The 25,026-nt window shown below is 32.0% G+C and overlaps 1 protein-coding gene across 2 annotated transcripts in view; it reads right to left on the bottom strand.

Annotated features, from left to right (window-relative positions):
• LOC124360023 (elongation of very long chain fatty acids protein) overlaps positions 1-25,026 on the bottom strand; it is a 90,808-nt gene that overhangs the window by 45,798 nt on the left and 19,984 nt on the right. Inside the window, exon 1 of one of the 2 annotated variants that reach the window (XM_046813266.1) lies at positions 16,191-16,297. The exons of the other annotated variant lie outside the window; for it this stretch is intronic. The gene's annotated coding sequence lies outside the window, so the exon portion shown is untranslated. Of the gene's footprint in view, positions 1-16,190; positions 16,298-25,026 lie in introns of those variants that run through there. 2 annotated transcript variants of the gene reach the window in all.

The raw sequence follows: 25,026 nt of genomic DNA, 5'->3' as shown, positions 1-25,026 counted from the left end.
TTTACATATGGATGGCAACTGTCTTAATATAAGTCTCTGAAGTATCGTAGTTAGATATATAAATACCGTACTGATATATAATTCATAGATTTGATCAAGGAAATAGTACGTAGCAAACATGGATTAGAAAACAAGAACATACTGTATCATGTATTATCTTTACATATGGATGGCAACTGTCTTAATATAAGTCTCTGAAGTCTCGTAAGTTAGATATATAAATACCGTACTGATTATAATTCATAAATTTAGATCAAGGAAATAGTACGTAGCAAACAAACATGGATTAGAAAACAAGAACATACTGTATCATGTATTATCTTTACATATGGATGGCAACTGTCTTAATATAAGTCTCTGAAGTGTATCGTAGGTTAGATATATAAATACCGTACTGATATAATTCATAGATTTGATCAAGGAAATAGTACGTAGCAAACATGGATTAGAAAACAAGAACATACTGTATCATGTATTATCTTTACATATGGATGGCAACTGTCTTAATATAAGTCTCTGAAGTTATCGTAGTTAGATATATAAATACCGTACTGATTATAATTCATAGATTTGATCAAGGAAATAGTACGTAGCAAACATGGATTAGAAAACAAGAAACATACTGTATCATGTATTATCTTTACATATGGATGGCAACTGTCTTAATATAAGTCTCTGAAGTATCGTAGGTTAGATATATAAATACCGTACTGATATAATTCATAAATTTGATCAAGGAAATAGTACGTAGCAAACACGGATTAGAAAACAAGAACATACTGTATCATGTATTATCTTTACATATGGATGGCAACTGTCTTAATAAAAGTCTCTGAAGTATCTGTAAGTTAGATATATAAATACCGTACTGATATAATTCATAAATTTGATCAAGGAAATAGTACGTAGCAAACATGGATTAGAAAACAAGAACATACTGTATCATGTATTATCTTTACATATGGATGGCAACTGTCTTAATATAAGTCTCTGAAGTATCGTAGGTTAGATATATAAATACCGTACTGATATAATTCATAGATTTGATCAAGGAAATAGTACGTAGCAAACATGGATTAGAAAACAAGAACATACTGTATCATGTATTATCTTTACATATGGATGGCAACTGTCTTAATATAAGTCTCTGAAGTATCGTAGGTTAGATATATAAATACCGTACTGATATAATTCATAAATTTGATCAAGGAAAATAGTACGTAGCAAACACGGATTAGAAAACAAGAACATACTGTATCATGTATTATCTTTACATATGGATGGCAACTGTCTTAATATATAAGTCTCTGAAGTATCGTAGGTTAGATATATAAATACCGTACTGATATAATTTCATAGAATTTGATCAAGGAAATAGTACCCGTCGCAAACATGGTTTAGAAAAACAAAGAACCATTACTGTATCACTGATATTACTCTTTACATATGGGATGGAAATGTTTTAATTTAAAGTTCTCTGAAGTATTCAGTAGGTTAGATATATAAATAACCGTATGATATTAATTAAGAACGTAGCAAACACGGAGATTAGATACATCACAACTGAACAATTCATGTCAGTGATTAAATCTAATGTACAATTAAGTCTATATCGTTGGTTAGATTTACATGTAATATAGGATCGTTAGGAAAATAGTACGTAAATCATATTCATGTATTATACATATGGATTGGCCAAATGTCTTATTATAAAGTCTCTGAAGTCGCGAGTTAGGTTAGATACTATAAATACCGATGACTGCATATTAATTTCATAGATTTGCATCAAGGAATATCGTACGTTTGCAAACATGGATTAGAAAACACAAGAACATTACTGTATCATGTATTATCTTTACATATGGATGGCAACTGTCTTAATATAAGTCTCTCTGAAGTCTCGTAAGTTAGATATATAAATACGTCGTACTGATATAATTCATAGAATTTTGATCAAGGAAATAGTACGTAGCAAACATGGATTAGAAAACAAGAAACATACTGTATCATGTATTATCTTTACATATGGATGGCAAATGTCTTATATAAGTCTCATTGAATGGTATCGTAGTTAGATATATAAATACCGTACTGATATAATTACTTAGATTTGATCAAGGGAAATAGTACGTAGCACAAACACGGATTAGAAGAACAAGGAACATACTTACTTGTATCATGTATTTTCTTTACATATGGATGGCAACTGTCTTAATATAAGTCTCTCTGAAGTCTCGTAAGGTTAGATATATAAATACCGTACTGATATAATTTCATAAATTTGATCAAGGAAATAGTACGTAGCAAACTCGGATAATAGAAAACAAGAACATACCGTATCAAGTATTATCTTTACATATGGATGGCAAACTGTCTTAATATAAGTCTCTGAAGTCTCGTAAGTAGATATATAAATACCGTACTGATATAATTCATAAATTTGATCAAGGAAGAATAAGTACGTAGCAAACATGGATTAGAAAACAAGAGACGATACTGTATCTCATGTATTATCTTTACTATATGGATGGCAACTGTCTTAATATAAGTCTCTGAATGTTATCGTAGGTTAGATATATAAATACCGTACCGATATATGTCTGATATAATTATAAATTTGATCAAGGAAATAGTACGTAGCAAAAACAATGGTTAGAAAACAAGAACATACTGTAATCGTGTATTATCTTTACATATGGATGGCAACTGTCTTAAATATAAAGTCTCTGGAAGTCCTCGTAAGTTAGATATAAAATACAGTACTGAATAGAATTCATAAATTTGATCAAGGAAATAGTACGTAGCAAACATGGATTAGAAAACAAGAACATACTGTATCATGTATTATCTTTAAATATGGATGGTAACTGTCTTAAAATAAGTCACTGAAGTATCGTAGGTTAGATATATAAAATAATGGCCGTTACTGATATAATTCATAGATTTGATCAAGGAAATAGTACGTAGCAAACATGGATTAGAAAAACAAGAACATACTGTTTCATGTATTATCTTTACATATGGATGGCAACTGTTCTTAATATAAGTCACTCTGAAGTATCGTAGTGTTAGATATATAAATACCGTAACTGATATAATTCATAAATTTGATCAAGGAAATTAGTACGTAGCAAACACGGATTTAGAAAAACAAGAACATACTGTATCATGTATTATCTTTACATTATGGATTGGCATACTGTCTTAATATAAGTCTCTGAAGTATCGTAGGTTAGATTATATAAAATAACCGTACTGATATTAATTCTAAATTTGATCAAGGAAAATAGTACGTAGCAAAACACGGATTAGAAAACAAATGAACATACTGTATCAATGTATTATCTTTACATATGGATGTCAACTGTCTTAAATATAAAGTCTCTGAAGTATCGTAGGTTAGATTATATATAATACGTACTGATATAATAATCATAGATTTATGATCAAGGAAATAGTACGTAGCAAACATGGATTAGAAAACAAGAAATATACTGTATCATGTATTATGCTTTACATTTTGGATGGCACAAATGTCTTTTATATAGTCTCTGAAGTATCGTAGGTTTGGTATAATATAAATTACCGTACTGATATGGGTAAAAAATTTTTTTTGATATCATAGATTGATCAAGGAAAATAGTTACGTAGCAAACACGCGATTAGAAGACAAGGAACATACTGTATCATGTATTATCTTTACATATGGATGGCAAATGTCTTAATATAAGTCTCTGAAGTATCGTAGGTTAGAGTATATATAAATACCGTACTGATATAATTCATAGATTTGGATCAAGGGAAATAGTACGTAGCAAAACACGGATTAGAAAACAAGAACACATACTGTATCATGTATTCTCTTACATATGGCTGGCAACTGTCTTAATATAAGGTCTCTGAGACTCGCGAAGTATCTATCGCTAGGTTAGTAGATAATAGAGTACCGTACTGATAGTAATTCATAGATTTGATCAAGGAAATAGTACGTAGCAAACAACATGGATTAGAAAACAAGAACATACTGTATCATGTATTATCTTTACCCATATGTGATGGCAACTGTCTTAATATAAGTCTCTAAGTATCGGAGGTTTAGATATATAAATACCGTACTGATATAATTCATAGATTTGATCAAGGAAATAGTACGTAGCAAACATGGATTAGAAAACAAGAACATACTGTATCATGTATTTATCTTTACATATGGATGGCAACTGTCTTAATATAAGTCTCTGAAGTATCGTTCGGTTAGATATATTAAAATACCGTACTGATATAATTCATAGATTTGATCAAGGAAATAGTACGTAGCAAACATGGATTAGAAATACAGAGAAACATACTGTATCATGTATTATCTTTACATATGGATGGCAACTGTCTTAATATAAGTCTCTGAAGTATCGTAGGTTAGATATATAAATACCGTACTGATATAATTCATAGATTTGATCAAGGAAATAGTACGTAGCAAACATGGATTAGAAAACAAGAACATACTGTATCATGTATTATCTTTACATATGGATGGCAACTGTCTTAAGGTAAGTATTGAAATATGGAAGTATTCAATAATACTAAATAATACTACAAAACTTTTTTGTTTTAAATTTTTGATAATAATATCATTATATCTATACAGATTAGAAAACTTTTTGTTCTTTTTTGTTTTGGAAAGTTTTGAATCCCACCTCATTAAAAAATTATATGTATAGAGGTCTATTTATATTCTTTTTCTCGGGGGCAAAATAGCAAACTGAAATTTTGCGTTGGAAATATAATTTGTTTGAACGAGAAGTGCAAAACCTGAAATAAGAATAACCCACACTTTTGCTTTACTTCGGGCCCTCTTATTTATGAACACTGTAAAATGGATGCCTGGTGCACGATATATGACTAATTCCACTTTACAAATAGAATAGGACCCTATCATATTACATCACCAGTCTGTTTTCACCAAGAAAGCTATGAACTTCGACTTTAGAGTTCCTCTACATCGATCTAAAATACGAGTAGGTTGTGTTATTGAAATCGTGGGAGCTATTCATACAAATGTTGCGGGGTAACACTCGGGTATGTGCTAGTTGTTATCATAAATCTTGATCGTCAAGTAGTAAGGCCTATTGATTGCATTCACGGCTTTACCTGAAAGATCTGAATCCTCGCACAACACACGAATTACTTGGACCAATTCAGGTGAAAGGTAACATCAATTCAAGTTATTACGTAACAAGGTAAAACGGCCGAGTGTGTGTGGGTGGCAACTATCCACCCTAGTAACATATATCATGATCTCCCAGCACGTAATGTTACTGTGGTAGATCAGAGGTACGAGAGACCGCCTCAGTAATGGCCAAATATTTGTGTAAATCGCCAGGCGCTGGGTGATGTAAGCTACGGTAGACTAAGGTAAGCTATCGGTTAGCGCGTAGACTCCAGATGTCTACCTGACGATTATTAGTTCCGCCACAATCCCGCCTCATTTTACTTTCTCCCTCCGATAACATTATTGTCTTCTGCGGGAGGAACTCTAGGCAAAATATATAAATGGTGCACTCAATGTAGTGCTTTCATGGTTAGATTTAACATTTTACAACCTGTAAATTGCTGACATTAGACTCAAAGCGGAGTAGGAATGCTAAACTTTTTATAGAACGTTAATATGGTTAATAATTTTATATTTAAAACATCTAAAAGACAAAATCTCTGTACAAAGAGTTTCGCCAAAACGAACCTTAGCCATCCATCGATATTATGACGGGGACTTAGACACAACTGAAATGTAAAGTGATGTTGGTGTAATAACATTTCTTGCAAAGGAGTTAATTAGCCATCCATCGATATTATGACGGGGACTTAGACACAACTGAAATGTAAAGTGATGTTGGTGTAATAACGTTTCTTGCAAAGGAGTTAATTAGCCATTCATCGATATTATAACGGGGACTTAGACACAACTGAAATGTAAAGTGATGTTGGTATAATAACATTTCTTGCAAAGGAGTTAATTAGCCATCCATCGATATTAAGACAGGGACTTAGACACAACTGAAATGTAAAGTGATGTTGGTGTAATAACGATTCTTGCAAAGGAGTTAATTAGCCATCCATCGATATTATGACGGGGACTTAGACACAACTGAAATGTAAAGTGATGTTGGTGTAATAACATTTCTTGCAAAGGAGTTAATTAGCCATCCATCGATATTATGACGGGGACTTAGACACAACTGAAATGTAAAGTGATGTTGGTGTAATAACGTTTCTTGCAAAGAAGTTAATACACTTGAAGCAAAAGTGCCTCAATGTGGTTGCATTTGGTTAAATATATTAATTTAATGGGTCAAACAATATATTCATTTATGTACATATAGCCATTTGTAAACATTACATCTTTAGTGTTAAAATAAAATAATAAAATACAATTTTAAATATTTAGCTTAGGTATATATTAGATAACTAATTCCTAATTATCATAAATATATATTAAATTACACATTTTTTCGTTTTATAAGCATATTTTAGAAAACATTATAAACACTTTCTTTAGAGCATAATGTGTGCGTGGTCCCGAGTTCTATTTAAGAAATTGATGTAAATTATCAGACCTAGCATTTCAATCTTTAGTAAAGTAAAATATTATTGTTCAAGAAAAACGGGAAATATTCGAAACGGGAGCTGTTTCCAATCCCTTTTACCTTTCAGAATGATATTACAACTGAGAACAATATACTTTTAACATAATTTCTTTAATATAAACAGCAGAAAACTCTCAAAAACATAGGTTAATGTTATAACATTGTTGCAGTGTTCAAGTGTTCTACTTTAACAACTATTATAAGTCATAAAACTTACGAGATTTCCTCTCCTGCAACCGACTGACTGACCAGAAGTAGTTGTCCTGGGGAAGTGACAAGATCCTGCCGAGGTCGGCGAGGTTAACCGGGACTTGCTATATAGGTCTAAGCCCAGGTCGGTGGGTTAGTTAACTTCCGATTTGCCAAGATTAAAGTACTGTGGTGTATACGACCTTTAACGAATTAGAGATACTTTCCAAACGAAAGAAATATATTCTATTAGTGGTTAATTCACTTACGTCTTTCTTCTCTTTGACAAAATTTATTTATAAATCAAGGGATTCTTAATTAAATTTAATTTTTTAGTAGAAAACTTGATTAGAATTCTGAAACGGTACACGATAAATAATCTATTGCCGAAAGGTAAAATTTGGTGTAATTAGAAGAAACCATGAAATTCTCCATCAAATATTATAAAACGCTCACAACGTGGATAAATGAATAACTTAAATAAGAAATGTACGAAAACAGCCTTGCAAACACTCTTTTCCTAGTTAGTGATACTCATATACTATATACTGACATTATACCCAAGATGAGATTGCAATATCAGATAGTTATATAATTTTATTGGTACAGACAAATTAACAATTTTTCAAAGAATATAACAAATAATTAATACATTTAAAGTCAAAGTCAGAAAATGACTTCTTTTACCAGATGAAGTTAGGGCTAGGAAGCTCTCTCTAACTCTAACACAGTATATACCCAGGGACCATCGGCTTAGAGGTGACTTCCGAACTACCACTACTTGAAACGACAGGATCACTCAGCGGTCACCCTTCAAAGTACACTTGGCGTACCGTGCCCGTTGCACTGCGCCATTGGCAAATTTAAGAAATCTACCGAATTGAAATGTACTACATGAGATCTGTCGTAAATTAGAAGCTGGTCAGTGAAAAATTATTTAAAGGCCATACGTTAATCTATTTTTATAAGATTGGTAGTAGTCGACATTCAAGTTGTAATTAGTTATATGAAAGCTAGATATAAAACTGCTTGCTAATAACTGCAAGACACAAATGAAGCATAAACAACACCTCAGGTGTACGTAATGGTGATAAAGTTGCTATTCGACAAAGACAAATAACTACATTAGGAAAAAATGCAAAGTAATTTTCTCCTCGGCAAGGACTTACTCAAAGAGTAATGATTTAAATAACCTGTTAATGGCAATGATCGAGACGATGTTGATTAATGATGCATATGTACGCGTGTCTTATGATTGTTTTATCGTGACGACAAACTTTGGATCTCATTAATGTCACTGGACGTCTTCACATGGCTGAGCTCCTGTATCTTGGCGTCCTTGAACATCACTGGACAGTGGCATCTTGCAAGGTAAAACTTAATACACTGATGAATATTAAAAGTTATTAAACATTTACATTTGTGTAGATCGCAGAAAAATCCTGACTGGAATGACATTTTGAAACAGGGTGAAAGGACCGTAGTATGATCTAGCTACATGGAATTAATTAACACTTCTTAACATTACTTCCGTCATTGCAATATAATGTTTAGGATTGAGTTATAATTTAGCTTCTTGAATTCTAGATTGGGCGATATTCTTGTTAGAATGAACTAGTATTTTGTATTCAGGCTTGTTCAATAACTAACAGTGTATTACTTATTGTTCCTAAGGACACTGTTCAACTCTTAGTCAAAGAACTGTTCAGCGTTATACCCGTATAGTTGCAGATAATTAGTCTTACTGTGATGTTGAGTTTCACTAATATATCGGAGGATTTAGGAGAATTAGAGCCATTCTTCGACCAACCGCAAAAAAGAATGTTTGTGATACAATTGAACATTAAAGAACAAATTCACCACGTAACTCAGGAGCGCTCATACGATCAGAGCAAATTCCGAAACAAAACTTACCTTTCGTAATCAGAATAAAATCTTTCATCGCTTTACCTGATCAGCTAAACACTTAAAACAACATAATTGTTTTATTTTAACCAGGGCATTCGACCTGTAATATTTTTTATTATTACTAGTTTAAAAACAAATGCTATGTTTATTGAGAATAATTTAGGCTAAGCTTAAAGTGCAGTGTAAGTGACAATTTAAAGGTAAAGGCAATACAAATGTTTCATACAATAATAATAAAATTGGGCATACGATATTTTGTACTTAAAATTTGAATATTCTTAAAAACAAAGACTTCTACCCCTTAGTCGCATTTAGTTGTTAAGGAAGCCATTAAACTTTATTAGCGTTTCATCCCCATTCGTTTTACTAAGAAATTAAAATGTAAAAAGAACGATGTCTCACTAAAAGTTTGTAAAACTTTTCAGTATTATCTGATTTTATAATCCTGACTAGATACTTTTTACTGGAACTTGTTCAAATGTCTAAATATTGTAGGTATTTATTATTTATATATTAGTACAGGCAATATATAAAATCATGCATCAGGAATCATGCATATACTTTTAACCAGGATAACCCAAATTTAAATTTGAGAATAGCGTAAGAGAAGGCATCAGACAAACAGATTGGCCATGCTGAAGAAAGTAGAAAGTTTGATATAATTTCCAGTCTATGACTGTGTTACCTATTATCGTCTCCATAAACCAGGATTTAAGATAAAAGACTTATGTTTACAAAATCCTTAAATAACTCACATTTATTGATGTTTATTAATTTTAAAACAATGTGTTTCTCTGATAAATAGATGAAACAGATGTTCTTTCAAACCGTCTCTTCTAGTTCTAGAACTAAAACAAAAGAAACAAGAAACATAAATGAGAACACGAAAAGTACACGATTCCATTAAAACTGAACGCTGTTAAACACAACGACACATTAATTCATTCAAGATTTTAGGACAATCGTTTAATCTGAAATGACGAGCAGCATTAAACTTTCTGTGAATAACAGAGAAAATTTGTTGATGAAGTCAATTTGATGTGGTCACGTGACGCAGTGATTATACAGAGACAGACAGACAGAGGGAGGAGGAAAACCGCGACGTCAGTCCATAAGTCTTCAGCAGCTCTAATGACAACCTTCAGCAAACAACGTTGTTAACAGCACGAGTTACGTCTCATAGTGGACAATTAAAATCATCAGAAATTCACAGTAACCTCTACAGATTTCTGAGAGAAAAACAGTGCGTTTTGATCATTTGTGACACAGACCTTTTTAGGCCCACGTGGTCTAAACTTGGGAAGATATTATAAAATTTGTACACTTCTCTGTTGAAGGGCATTTATATCTTTTACAATTTGAAAATATGATTATGAGATAAAAAAAAAGATTTAGCCTCCGAACGTCTGTCTAAGAACCCTCTATTGGTTTTCGACTTTTTGTAGTTACTGTTATATGTTACAAAAAGTATAACATGTTAGTCTTATACATACTGATTTAACATATAATGATTCACGTTTCTACTAAATATGTTATAAGCAATGGCTTCGAGTTTCCATGGCGAAGAAAACCCTATTCGTGAAGATGAACATCAAAATTTTGAATTTATTTGTATAATTAAAAATAAATAATTAGGTTCCGTATCTGATGAAACAGAAATTGTTTTTATATTTGATATAGGTATTCTTTTTATCGCTTTTCACACAATTAATTATTCAACTAATGTATAACGGAGCTTTACTCCATCAAGTATTGTAATGATAACAAGCCACACAAGTCGCTAGAAATATTTATAGCATTCTCACCCAGTAATGATGGTTGAAGGCGTGTTTCTATACATTGAATCGTCTAATTATCGAGATTACATCGTCTATACGCCTATCGCTTAACGCGCTCAATACTAGTATATACACTCACTATTAATATAACTTTCAAGAATAAACTATTTCTTACAACACGTCTATCTTTGTAGTTTCTGTTAAATCTATCTAGAACGTACACACATTCCTTTGCATCATGTGAACCATTTCAACATTAATGTGGGTCTACAATATACATCGATTGTTAAAAATAAATATACGTGGTAGGAGTACGCCACACCACGTGTCACGTAACAGACATAGCTAAGATTGCATGCAAGTATTCAAGCATATGGCTCATTGTATCACTTGTATTAATTACCACACAATCACAACTATTGATTTTCACAACACAGCCACTTGTGACAGTTTAAACAAAATATAGGAAAACACAATATGGATAGGATAGTAAATTGTAAATGGATAGTTTAGTATTTATTTTTGATGAATTATGTCACTGAGTATCCAGAGTGACGCCGGCTAATGCATGACTGAATCAGGCACAATTTGGACAAACCTCTGTCTGAGAGCGAAACTGAACTTTGCTCTCTGAGCAGGTTAGACAACCAATGAAAATAAAATCACTGTTGGCCGGCGTTATTCAACGATATTTGGATATTCATAGAAACCTATCAGCTCTGGTTCACGTCAGTAGTATTAAAACAATATAAATAAAATAAAAAGAAAACACTACAATTGGAGGCTCGATTTTAAATAACTACATAAGTTGCTGGACTCTAGATTAAGTGTATTAATATTATTATTAGATTATATCACTGGCCACACTACTGGTAATAGTGGTCAGTAAATTCCGAAAAAGTTATTGTGAATTATACTTTGTAAATTATTGATGGAATAAAATTATTATTATTAATTATTATTATTATTTAATTCTCGAGATGTCCTCCGGCCACAGACATCATACAGAAATGAACTTTTTACGTCCTCCTGGCAAACCAAGGAACATTGTGTCAACCAACTCAGTAGGCTGAAGCCTACAATGAAGCTCAGCAAAATTTCATGCGACATGCACTAACATAGCATTTTATACATGCTAATGTAGAAATGCCAAATTTAATGCAAAATTTAAACTCTGCAGATGATTGTTATCAAACTATCTGGCCACATGAAACGTTCACATTTTTTCATTGAGTTAAGTTTCATAGCCAATGTTCAAATAAACATTGAACGGGTAGATGTTCCGGTGAGGGGGTACAACATCGCAAGAGTATACAGCAATCAGATATGTCACCAACTTTGACTTTCTCTCTATAATCTTTTATTTTTAGTGAATGAATCTAATCTACATGTGATAAAATGTCATAAATAAAAATCTCGTATGCTTGTACTTAGCGTTTACAAATGTACTTATTCAGCTAGTTTATTATTGCCATCATAGTTACCCACAAGAATTTATTATTTATATGCACCAATCATGTAATTCAATGTTGCTGATATAAAAATTTTTAGTGTATATATATATATATATATATATATATATATATATATATATAGTATGTTATATACATTACATATTTACATATCTAGTGTGATATATAGTATAATATTTGGGCAACAGAAGAAAATTACATTAAGATTTATTACTTGAAACGTTAAACCAATGAAATGGCTTTAAATATCATGAAAATATTGACAATAAAATGTATATCCTCAACTTTACACTTTATATACAGTAATTTACACTCGAGTCTATAAAAGTATAGTCAAGGCACCACAGTAACTCTTTGCATTGCAAAATCTCCTTAAAAAGTGAAAAAGATCTAACATTTATTGGGAGCATATTTTAATGTTTGTATACGATATTCCACGAAAGCCTACTATGGGATATTAAATGTTACTATTTAATCCCTACAAGGTCGCAAGCATTAGCAAATTGGCACTCTAATTTAGTTCAGATTATAGGCATAACCTCTAAAAATTACATCTCATAAAATTAGTTTACGGACATTCCTTTACTTTTGTGACATATTTTCAAAGTCAGATTTTACAGGCGTGTGAACCACACATTATCTGTAAATGCAGTATGTTCCGAAAAAAGTTCTTAACAGCTCAGTATAACTCCTATGAATCCCTCTGTACAATTATGAATCTTTTGTGTTATTAGCGATTCGCTAAGATGGATTTAAAAAAAGACTTTTTAACCACTTTAGCGCAAAACCATAATATATATATATTTTTTTTTTACTGTTATTAGACCTTAATAAAAAGGACTCAGTTACATATGCTGTGGATCTCCCCTTAATAAAACTAAGTTAGTTTTTATAAAAGACATTCGTAACCTTAAAAAAGGCCACACTATAGATTTAATCGTTTTTTTCAAGCATCTCAGTAATAAATAGGTAGTAAAAAAGATATCATTACCTTTTTTGTAGGTATTTGTTTCAATATTAATATCTTTATTTACGGGAAATATCCTTGAGTATCTTGGTTATTAGTGGTGTGTAAATCTTTATTAGTCAATGATCTTTCGTGGATAGTAAAGCTCCCAAATTTAGTTCATTTCAGTACTCAACGTCCTAATTTGTAGGCATGATTGTAATTAATGCCCTTGAAAAAATGCACGTTTGAACCACTTTTTACACTATCGCATCAGTGCCTAAATTTCGTGTCTTCAATGAAATGACGTTGCCTAATTCACACACACACACACACGCAATGAGAGGTTCTCAAACATCCTTGTTATCACAATCTCATTCCTTATCACTGCACGGGACCAGGAAGCTTCTTAAACCCTCTTAGAGTTATTAACAGTCCAGTCTAGTTTTATGGACACTGCTATAAATTGTTGAGCGTGTTACTGTCGTTTTACAGCCTGGGCTGTTACAGGTTAAACTAGTTGGTATATCATGTATTTTGCCGTAACGGGATTACATCAGTATTAACGTCGAGTGTGACAGTTTCACCTGAGGCTGTGACAGGTTAATTATATGGCTTAACTAGCTGACCCGGCCACGCGTTGCTGTGGCTCAGTAACTATAGATTAAATTAATATTTTACTCATTATCTAAATACAATTAAATTATTATTCACTAATAAAGCTGAGAATAATTTAACTGTTTTTTAAATTATATGAAATTGAGAATAGGCGTATTCTGCTAAAGTAAGTATTTATCATGTTATATCTCCTTGACCTCAGTACGTCAGTGTCTACTGTACTTACTAACTTTTCTATAGTAAAAGCATTACTTATTATATTTATGCTTAGTAAATTAAGTAAATACTTACTTCGGCCAAACATTCTTAATAATTTGAAAGTGATAGGTAAAGTATTAGAATGTTAAAATTATGCGGAAACCCAAATATACTTTTTAAATGTAGTTTTTTATTTGTCATATATATGTTTACAAAGAACAGCTGATTAAAAATTTGAAAAGACTCTTTCACTTAATAACATATGTTTGCTGCAATGCATTTCTTACGGGTATTTCTGTAACCAGTGGGGCGGAATCCTGAATCGGGAAAGGGATAAAAAGTATCCTATAACCTTCTACAGATCAAGACGAACAAATTAAAAAAAAATTAGGCGAATCCGTCCAGCCGTTTGTGAGTGATGCTGTTACACACGAACAGTTTCATTTTTATATAGATATAAGATAAGATAAGATATAAGATGTACCTAAATTTCGCTAAGATCAATGGGTGAAATTCCGCATCTCATTACTTTTTACTGCATCATAATTAAAGATCCCACAAGCTCGTAGCCTACATCAATTACATCGTTCATCAATCTTACCCGACTAGTGAGACTAATATATACATACATAAGGAGATGTCCTGACTGACTCATCAACAACCAGCAAAAACCATCAAAGATAGAGACATGAAATTTTGTATATAGGTTTATCTTTGTTCCTTACGACCTCAGGTGACTACCCCACAGGCCTCGAAAGTTGCGAATTTTCCCATAAGAAATGCGTTGCTGTATGATTACAATTATAGTATGACAGACATTACAACCATATGTAGAAATTATTTCCAGAAAAGAAAGTTTTAGTAAATATCTACTTTTAACTGTACAGTTTAGCAAATATTAAGTATACAATGCTTGATCATTGCGAAGTCACTGGTAACTGCTACCTTTGTTACAATTATTTTCTCCTCTAGTGGACACTAGATTGATTGCTTATTGTAGCTAGATTAACTAGCTGAATTCTATTAAATTAATAGTCCAACTTATTCTTATGGAATCCCAGATAGGCTATAGAATTCTAAAAGCACTACTATACTGCGTGTACATAACACTTCAGATGTATGTATTTAATATTACTTGATTTAAAATAAGGTCTTTTTATTTTTGTCTTATTGTAATTTATGACACATCACAGTTTCTGTTTAAGGTTTTATATGCTTGTGTCTTCTCGGCTTATAAACTAGTCTTGATTCTGCAAGGTCTAAATGATAACATTTTTAACTTACTGCTATTTATCACAAATTTTACGGTTTTCCGTGTAAGATCTTGTATAATTGTTTATGATATAAACTAGTTCTCTAATATAACTTAACAAGTAAAAAATATTGGACTCGTGTCTTCACGTATCGTTATCAACAATAATCATCAGCTATTACTTAAATCACTCAATTTATTTTAGACTTGCATATGTTGTTGACTTGATTAACAAAAGTAAAAATGACAATATACTTTACGTTTAAACCAAACAACTCTATAGGCTATATGTAGGTTAGTGGTTAGTTTTTAATCTGTAACTTGTGATGTACATTTTATTTTTATGTATGTGTTACTTTACTAGTAAAATGTATTTAGCATCAACATTTTAAAGAAGAACATTTAGACATAATTAAGAATTGTATTAGTATACTTTAAAATTTAACTAATTTAACTAATTTTAAATATTATTAAATATTAATAAAAACACTAACTACGAAATACTTGTTCAGTGTTTTTTCTCAATAGTCTGTGGTACTCAAAAATAATTATTTACCAATTACATACAACAAAATTATCCATATAGCTAGCATAAACTTTATTGTTGTGTTCAAAAATGTAGTTATGAAAACTATAAATTAATTTTCACAAGTGATAATATTGAAATAACATGGAAAAAGTTTGAGCGTTTTTTGACGTTTCATAAGATTCTCCTTGAACGAGGCAAACAATGTTTCAGTTTTTTTGGCTGTAGCTAAATAATTCACCAAGGTGATCTTACTTCATTTAAATACTCTACACGTTTTAATACATAGCAATATATTTTGAAATAAAATTAACATTTTCAAACAACAAAAATTGCACCAATCAGAATACAAATAGTATTGGTGTATGGTTAATGATGGAAATGCCCATGCACTATTGTGATAGTTGTTATAATAGAGATGTCTTTTCCATTCTTGAATAAAAAATATGGGATGTATTAAAAATTTGCTCCTGGTAAAAAAATTATTTACTTTTTTCCAACTAATTTAAGCAAAGTACATAAACTCTCGCTGATAGCAGCCTCGCGTTACGTCGGGTTCGCTAAAAATCCGCAAGACTTTCTCTAGAGTTCACTCTCACTTCAGGATTAAATGATATTATACCTGGAATAAAATTAATAGCGTGAATAACATTGGTTACCTCAAACGTAAAAGAAAATCCAATAAACGGAGGGGCGCGCGTATCCCTGTTCGCACAATAATAGCATATGTACGACTGGAGGCAGCGAGTGGGTCAGCAGGCTCACCGCGGCTCCAGCACTCCTCCAGCTCCAGCAGGAGAATGGGGAGGGGGACAATGATACAGGTGGCGGAAGCAGTTGTGCAATCCGCGAGCCTCCGGTAGACTGAGGAAAGTTGACCCACAGGTCGGAGGACGCGGTCGGTCACCAGGAGACGCTGGTCAAACTTGCGTACCTTTGACAGGACGTGACGCCTTCGCAGTCTTGGGTAACAAGATTTAGAGGCAGAACGTTGTCACTGATCGTTGTTCTTGGTACTTTCAAGATGCTCGTTCAAATATAGCATATCAAATTGATATCGTATAGATATACTTCTTGTATTAATTTATATAGATTAAAAAGCACATTATAAGTATATATAAGTTCTATGTAAGTTGAAATCACTTATCGAACGTTTACACGTTTTTTAACGTATGAGCCAAGAACCAAGTAAATAATTTATTGTTAATGCTTAAAAAAAGTATTGAAAACCAACATTTCAACCAAAATATGAGTTGAAATGGAGGTTAGACCATCAAAAGTACTGTAAGAACGTAAATACTTACCTGTTAAAACCATTTTTGTTTGATTTGCAGTTACACATTTATACAAGTTTCATGGCATAATTCAAAGAAATTAAAATATAATTAATTACAATTTAAAATCTTTTATCTTCATTCTCGTATCTAAGGCATAGCAATTATTCGAACTTTATTCAAATTAACTAAAGTTTTAATAACATTAAAAAAAACTTGATAATGGCTCTTTTAATTAATCATAACAGAATAAATTAAGGTGTTAAGGTAAATTGCCTTATATAACAAGATTTGCAACATACAATCAAATCAAATGGTTTGTTTACTACGGAACTCTTCTAGTCACCGATATAGAGTTCCAGCCCTCTGGTATTTTTACCCATTGCCACTTGTGTCCATCGAATAATCCTAAGCGATGTAGCCATTAGTAATAGGATTTTGCAATCGCTGTTGTAGTTAATGAATTCCCAGGCTTTTTTGCAGTGAGATGGGGTTTGGAATGGAGATTTCCTTTAGTTGGGATAGGTTGTGGAAAACTGAGATTTTTTAAAGTTAACATCACTGACCTGATACACATTTAGTAACAAAGCCCCTTTTAAAGGCCACTTAATTCCGTAAAATTGAGCAATGATACAAGATGGAGTGCTGTGAAAAAAATTGGTCTGAGTTACTTACTGACAGTTTGGAAAGACTCTATCGTCTGGATAAATCGACAAACGCCCATCTTGTTTAAGCCGCAACTTATCACATGCGGAGAGCAGAGGGGAAAATCAGAAAATAATTTTCAAAGAAATATTCGAAACCATTCAATTTATCACTGTACATGAAGAAACTGTAAGACATATTTATTATCTCGGATTTGTAGCCATTATTACTGCGTGATTTAGGAACAATGTATTTATTAGGAGAAACCTTGATTCAAAATTAGAGGGAACCGGAAGAGTTAACTCGGCAGGTATTAATATTTCGTGATAATCGGCAGTTCCGGCGTCGCGACTTAACGTGACACTACGCACTGCCAGCCTAGGCCAAGACCTGCGCACAACTGGAGGAGGTGAACATGTCACAGTTTTCCCTCACTTTTAGCCATGCAACGTTAGGAATATTACAGATTCTTTACCATTTAAACCATTCTATCAAATCCATATCCCAAGAAATCGAACATATCAATCAGTTAGTTATTAAGTTGTATCAGTAGAGGGTCAATACATACATCGGAGACTTATTCATGTTAAAATACGTAAATTTCATTGTTATAAAAACATATTAAAACGATTTTATAACACTGTTTACTTGAACTGTATCAGGTTTTGCAGAATGGACATATCAAACCAAGGCTGAAATCAATAAACCATTTTTAATTAGATAGCTATTATGTTAATATATCGAGCCGGATTAAGGTATGACAATACACTAGCAAGGAAAGTGTACTTATGTTCGTATTTTCTGTACAAGATTGTGGCCAGTGTTTCTGAACATTTTATGCTTCTGAATTATCTGTTTTTTTTATTCTGGTTGTTTGAAAGAATAATGCATGAAATTGTTGAACCAAAATAAGATTTAAGATCACACTACAATAATGCTTAATACTACAAAACTATTTACTATTAAACAGGATAAAGCTGTCAGAAACGAACAGTTTATCAAAAGTTAGTACATTGACTTTGACAGACCACTTATGAATATATTTATAATTTATTTTTTATTGTGCCAGCCCAGGTTTGAATAGTTTTTAAAAGATAATTAAAAGTTGTTTGTTGTTGATTATTTGGATTTAAAATAAAATACAGGGTTTTTAATAGTAATGGTTCAGTTTCATTTTTAAATGCATTTCTTATCATTAATGACGAATATTTTATCCAGAAATCGAACCAGTAAACGTATAACGTTCTCATCCAAACAGCATTGTATACCTTTATGAGTATGCATTGCTCTCAATAGACGAAATAGATCATGTAACATTTATTTAATGCAATATATATATATATATATATATATATATATATAAAATTTCAATAAACATTGAATCGCAAAAAGTACTTGCTCCGCCGAGACTCGAACCCGGATCTCACACTTGCCGGGTGAATGTGCTACCATTACACCACAGAGCCCTCACTTTTTACGATTCAATTATTTTGTATTTGGCCGTATCTGTCACATATGAATTTAAATAAGCAAACTAACACATGATCGGAAGACCAAATACCTGTCAAATGACTTTTATTTACATTAAATTTGTATAAATGGCAATAGCCTTATTTAATTTCAATTTCAACATTGAATCGCAAAAAGTACTTGCTCCTTATATATATATATATGGCAGACTGGTTTACTTTTATACAAAATTTACAAATTCAATCAATTTTACGATCAAAAGATCAACCAGACACGGGACCTAAATATTTGGGAAGTATAAATTAGATTTGTTGATATATGCATTTAATTGGTTTAATACTATATTTCATGAAGTTTAAATAAAATTAATGTAGTTTGTTTTATTAAAACGTGGCTGCAATTAATTATTTCCAATGTATTAGTGCAAATCAATATGTGATTAAAATTAATTTTAAAATAAGATACGTTATTCGCAAAACAGATTCGTAATACTTCAAATAAGCGGCGTTTGTTTAAATTTCATTAGTTTCATTTTTAGAACAATAATATTCTTATTTAAGTGTTAATTATTAACAATAATACTACACAGGCAACACTACTGTGTTATAGTACACCAATACACTTTCATAAATAAAGTTTAATTAATTTAATACGAACAGTTGAGTTTCGAAATGTGAAACCGTTAAAATGAATAAAAAAAGGTTGTCTTTATGAATGAAGAAACTGGACTCTCTTGTTTGAAAAAGTTGATTAATGATTGAAGAAAAACCAACGTACCTATTTTCTCAAGATAAACTAGTTGCAAATTAATGATCCTGTAACATAATAACGTATTAAATATCTAAACTAAGCTTTAATTATTAAATAGCACGAGATTGGAATACAAAACAAGCAATTTTTATGTGCATACTAATTGAGCATTGATGTCGAGAAGATTATTAATTATAATTAGAAATAATAAGGGATATAATAAATGCAACAGCCATTTATAAGCTAAAGCGACACGGAACTGCATTTGCCCTACCTATGCATCTTGATATTATTTATTACCGTGTGAACTATTTATTTTAAATATTAATAACGTTAAGTATTTCAATTAATTTCTGTCTGTCTGTCTAACCGCACGATATCTCGGCAACGAGCTGACTTAACTGTAGACTTAAAAGTTCTCTTTAAGCTTCTACTGAGTACAACACTCACTCTATGGGATTTGGCTGAGCGTAAACGAATATTATTACATTCGAATGTGGTAACTATGATAGCAAAGAGAAAATAGAATAAATAAATTTGTAAAACAAAATAAGTAAAGTCTCATGAGATTTTAACATGTGAAATTTTGATTCTTAGAGTAAAATGGAAAAAAGTAATGTAAAGTAAGTTTTAAAAGTCGGTTATAAGATTTGATTTCAGCGCGAGTCCAAGAGTTTGATTTGTAGTACCCTTCTTACTTCATCGGAACTTTTATTAGTTGAAAATTGCTACGAAACTTATAGTTACGAACAAAATGTGAATGTATCGTGTGCCAAGATATATCAAGAAATATTCATCTGTAGACTTCAAAGTTGGCATGAGACTTCATTTCTTATATAGACAAAGGAGAGTTTTATGACGGTTGATGTCCAACCGTGGAATTTGATGAGTGTCATTGAAGCCCAATACACAATAGGCTGACACAATTTCTCTTTTGTATACTTTAAGGATGTAATAATTTCGTTTCTAAACAAATGTTGACAATTGTCTCTCCTTTTATCTGCCCGCAAGACATCTCGGGAATGAAGTGATGTATAGATTTGAAATTGTTCAAGCAACCTCAGCTTAAGATTTCACGCGACACGTGGTGTGGCGTACTCTTACCTTTAATTTACCCCAGCATTTTGAAATTTAAATTCAGATTTTGTTTACCAACGGAATGAAAGCAGTTTAAAAATATAATTGAGTTAACTTTAAAGTCACCGACAAAGTCAATAAATCGGCTAAATACCACTGTTTTCTAGAACGTGCTTGTCTTTAGTTGATATCTAATTAAAGCTATATGACATATTACACAACTTTTACGATTGTCTTGGATACCTCTACAAGGTTCTAAGTTCTGAAGGATAACAAATAAACTTGATTCCAATACGAGTATATTCTAGACTCAAAACATTCATAAAACCCTATCTATAATCTTAATTGCAAAACACGCTACTAGTTCCAGCCAATAAAGTATTCGATTAGCTAAGTGATATGTGGTGTTGGCTGTATTAATTTCAATCACATTCTCACCAGGACGTTAGTGCCATCATTGATTGAAGTAACTTATTTATTTGAATTGCTAAGTCAAGGTGTGTCAATGTCCTAACGGCCTACTCCAGCCATTACTTATAACTCTCGCATCGTGCGTTTAACTAACTAATGTTCCAAACGAGTACCGTACTGGGAATACAGAATAATAAGAGCTTCATTTTATTGTAAAATCAATTTTTTCAGCAGATACTTATTTCTTGACGAATTACTATGAAAACTCTAACTATTCTTAATTAAAAAATTGGAATTGGGGTACTCTTCTTTTGCAGTTGACTATTAGCCAAATGCCTCCATTACAGATGAAACCATTCTTACGAAGAATCTTACTGGTAATTTAAGGTTACCAATTTAACACAATTAGTGGTTAAATTTGAATAGAATTGCTATAAAGATTACTTCAACAAGTCCTTGCCTTTTCCATTTTATTCTGTGTGATCAACATTCTAGGCCTCAAACTTTAAATGCGACCTTAGTGGAATTTGGAATGTCTGAACAAGGCACACGTGAAGTAAATCAATATAGTTGGTGCCAATATAGTATATGACTGAGTGTTTCGTGGAGAATACAATTGGATTTACTTGTGAATATTGAGTTTAGTTCACTTTTTTTGTAGTGCAGCGTCTGGAATCTGATGCTGTCACAGACTTGTGCACCTGTCCACGATGTTTATGACTCTTTACCTAGATTACACCATATTTTGTAGTCTAGATATCTCTCATGTCGAAACGATGTAAGGAGTTCATTTTAAGCTTCTTCGTCGCTGACGTTTTTTGGTTCTCTTTATAAGAACATGAATGCAGATTTCAGGTGTCAAGTCGGTGACAGCGTCAGTTTGCAAAATGCTGGACTAAGAGTGAGGTAACTGGAGCTAAACTCAACATTCACATCGAATCAACCTTTCCCGCCATAACTACGTCACGTGTGGAAATATTTATTCATTCAAAGCATAAATTGTTGGTAATCAAACAAAACTTCACGACTATATTTTGCTTATATAATATATATATATATATATATATATATATATATATATATAAGTAATTAGTTTAGAGTAAGAATCGATATTAAACAAATAGAGGTCTACAGCTAATATTTCGATCTGAGTTTTTTTTAATTCTGATATGTGTTACAAAAAAATGTTATATATAGTAATAGCAAACGTTCGAAATTTTACCATCCTTTCAAATTATCCACGTCAATAATACATTAAAAATAAAGAATCCTCGAACTGTCTAGAATTAATCAAGAACAAGAAGTGAAATTAAGTGAGACTATCTGCATCTAATCTAAACTATTGATGGAAAATACAATAAAAACCTATACTTAAAATTTGAGTGAATTGATTAAACATGTATCATTATTCTTCTTCAAAACTATAACCCGTTTAAACCCATTAAGGATTCGATATGGATTGTGTAATGACAATTAATATTAAAACTGGTTTTATCGGTTTATCGTTTTAGTCAATATTGCAATTTTAATATCCTGATTGCTTAATTATAGAGACTTTGTCATCGGCTATAATGTTATGAAAACGTCATTAAGCATACTAGGTTACCTAACATTTTTTGAAACTTTTCTAGCTATTAAGCTTCACAAGCCTATTTCGGAGTTTTGAAACCTAACAAGATCTGATTAATAGAGTGTAGGCGATATATTTCGTGTGATGTAGGAACGGTACTAATGGTGCTGTAACAGGATAGAGTTGGAGCATCAGCATTGGTACTGGAGAGGAAAGCCGCACTGGAGAGCTTTCTAGCCATAAACAGGAGTTACACAACCGCCGTGTTATGTAGCGAGTAATTGTAGCAGAAGAGCATCTAGGCCACTAACCCGGTCTGCCACTTGCCCGTCTGGATTATCCCTCATTCTAAGCTTTTACAACGATAATGTATTTGTATTTACTAAAATGTAGAAATGGTCAATACAGTACTATTCGAGTAATTAATACATTATAAGGTACATAACTAATAGATTCACGGTGCATAAATAAATTCTGAACTTCAACCTCTCTAATTTTGTCAAAAACTCAAAATAAAGAAACATCTTTTATCGTGGTGGCACCAGTGCAAGCGGAATTATTATTATTACTATAAATACCAAAATAACATAAGCTGTCCACAGAACGCAAAACCTTAGGAATTCTAATTACTGGTTTTTCACATTTAGAACTGTTTAAAAATGGCACAAACATTCAATTAATCTTAATTGACTGAGGTAAAATGTTTCGTTTTAAAATTGAAACGTTGTTAGTTTGGTTACGAAGAGATATTGACCACTAACTCTTACAAATTTCCAAATATTAAACCTTTTTGCAATGGAGCCACTAAATAATGGGTTTACAAATGAAAATTTTGAGTTGCCTCCTAGTTTCGTCTATTATTGGGTGAAACTTAAGTTGTAATAACGTCATATGATGTTTCCATTTATAGTGATACCACTATCTAGAGGATAATAGATTAGTTTGAAGTAATAAACAATATTATATGGGATGTTTATTTACACGTATATAATTAGAATCACTTTCACAAACATTTAACAACTATCCAATTTTTAGGAAAATCACAGAGATGAGTTGTTATTTTGTTAATGCTCTTAAGAGCTTTGTAAGAGCGTACCAACATTAAGGCTGGTACTCTTGGCACGCTATACATTGAGCCCCGGAAGTGTCTCAGTCCAGTGATCCTCTCTGCACGCAGAGTGTAAACAAACTGTATTCTTTGGAGTTACGATACACTTCCTAACCCTACTCGTCTTCAGCTATAATACCAAACTAATATCTGTAAAGTACTTTAGATGTTGTTAGACTTTTCCACTACATACGATTTTCAAGAAATATCGAAGGGGAGCTGTCAGGAAACTGAAATTGTAATTTATTTACATGCAATACACCTGGAAGCGAGTTTTTACTGCCAATTAAGTGTGTTCTTAAACTTTTATAATTTGTATTTACAAAGTTTTCTTTAAGAACTTTCAATGTGAGAAATGGATAGATTGAACAAAAGTGCTTTTAAGTTCCTTGCCCAGAAAGATCTGACATTAATGAGATTTGTTTAATAATTGGCCTTCAAAATAACACGTAATATTGGAAAAGATAACGAAATAAACATTCTTAATTTTTTTCATTTCAGAGAAATTCCTTTTTTGTGGTATATCTTCAATAGATTTTATAAACTAATGTAAGGCAGATTTTAAGTCAGTGCTACTATAAAATATCGTTTCAAGTAAATAAGCTAAAATACCTGACTGGGAGAACAGAATTTTGATCTTTACTCCATACTTAAAAGAAAAATAAAGATTATATATACGAAATAGTTGTGTAGGTTTTTCTTATGATTGATATGAAACTTAATAAGAAGCGGTTATCGTTTGTCACCTTACATCAGACGTTAGGTTAGCGTTTAAAAATGTGGCCCTGGACCTTGGCCCTGGATTGTTGTAGGGTCCACAAATAAATTATTTATGCCGAACAGACATGTAAAAGTGTCGAAATAATTTTTTAATACTCCACCTGTTATCTAACAAAGCTTCTTTGATTATGTGTTCGGTGGGTTGGCCCGACATGTCAGGGATCCCCGCCTTTATTCATACCTTGTGCTATTATCAACTGGTGTTTCGATGTGCTCGCTTGTCCAGTACCAGTACCAGTACCAATACCTGTACCATTAGCAGTTCCAGTACATGTATCTGTACCTGTACCAGTACCTGTACCAGTATTTGTAGTCGCGTATATCACTTTCTTTGCTTGAATGGGATTTAAAGTACACTACTATAACCAGTTCAACATGTACTTATGATTTATTTAATTTATTTGATAGCC

This window comes from Homalodisca vitripennis, chromosome 1, assembly GCF_021130785.1.
Source record: "Homalodisca vitripennis isolate AUS2020 chromosome 1, UT_GWSS_2.1, whole genome shotgun sequence".
In the NCBI taxonomy this organism is placed as follows: domain Eukaryota; kingdom Metazoa; phylum Arthropoda; class Insecta; order Hemiptera; family Cicadellidae; genus Homalodisca; species Homalodisca vitripennis.
Note: the sequence above shows the minus strand (reverse complement) of the source record. Positions and strands in the feature narration are given on the sequence as shown.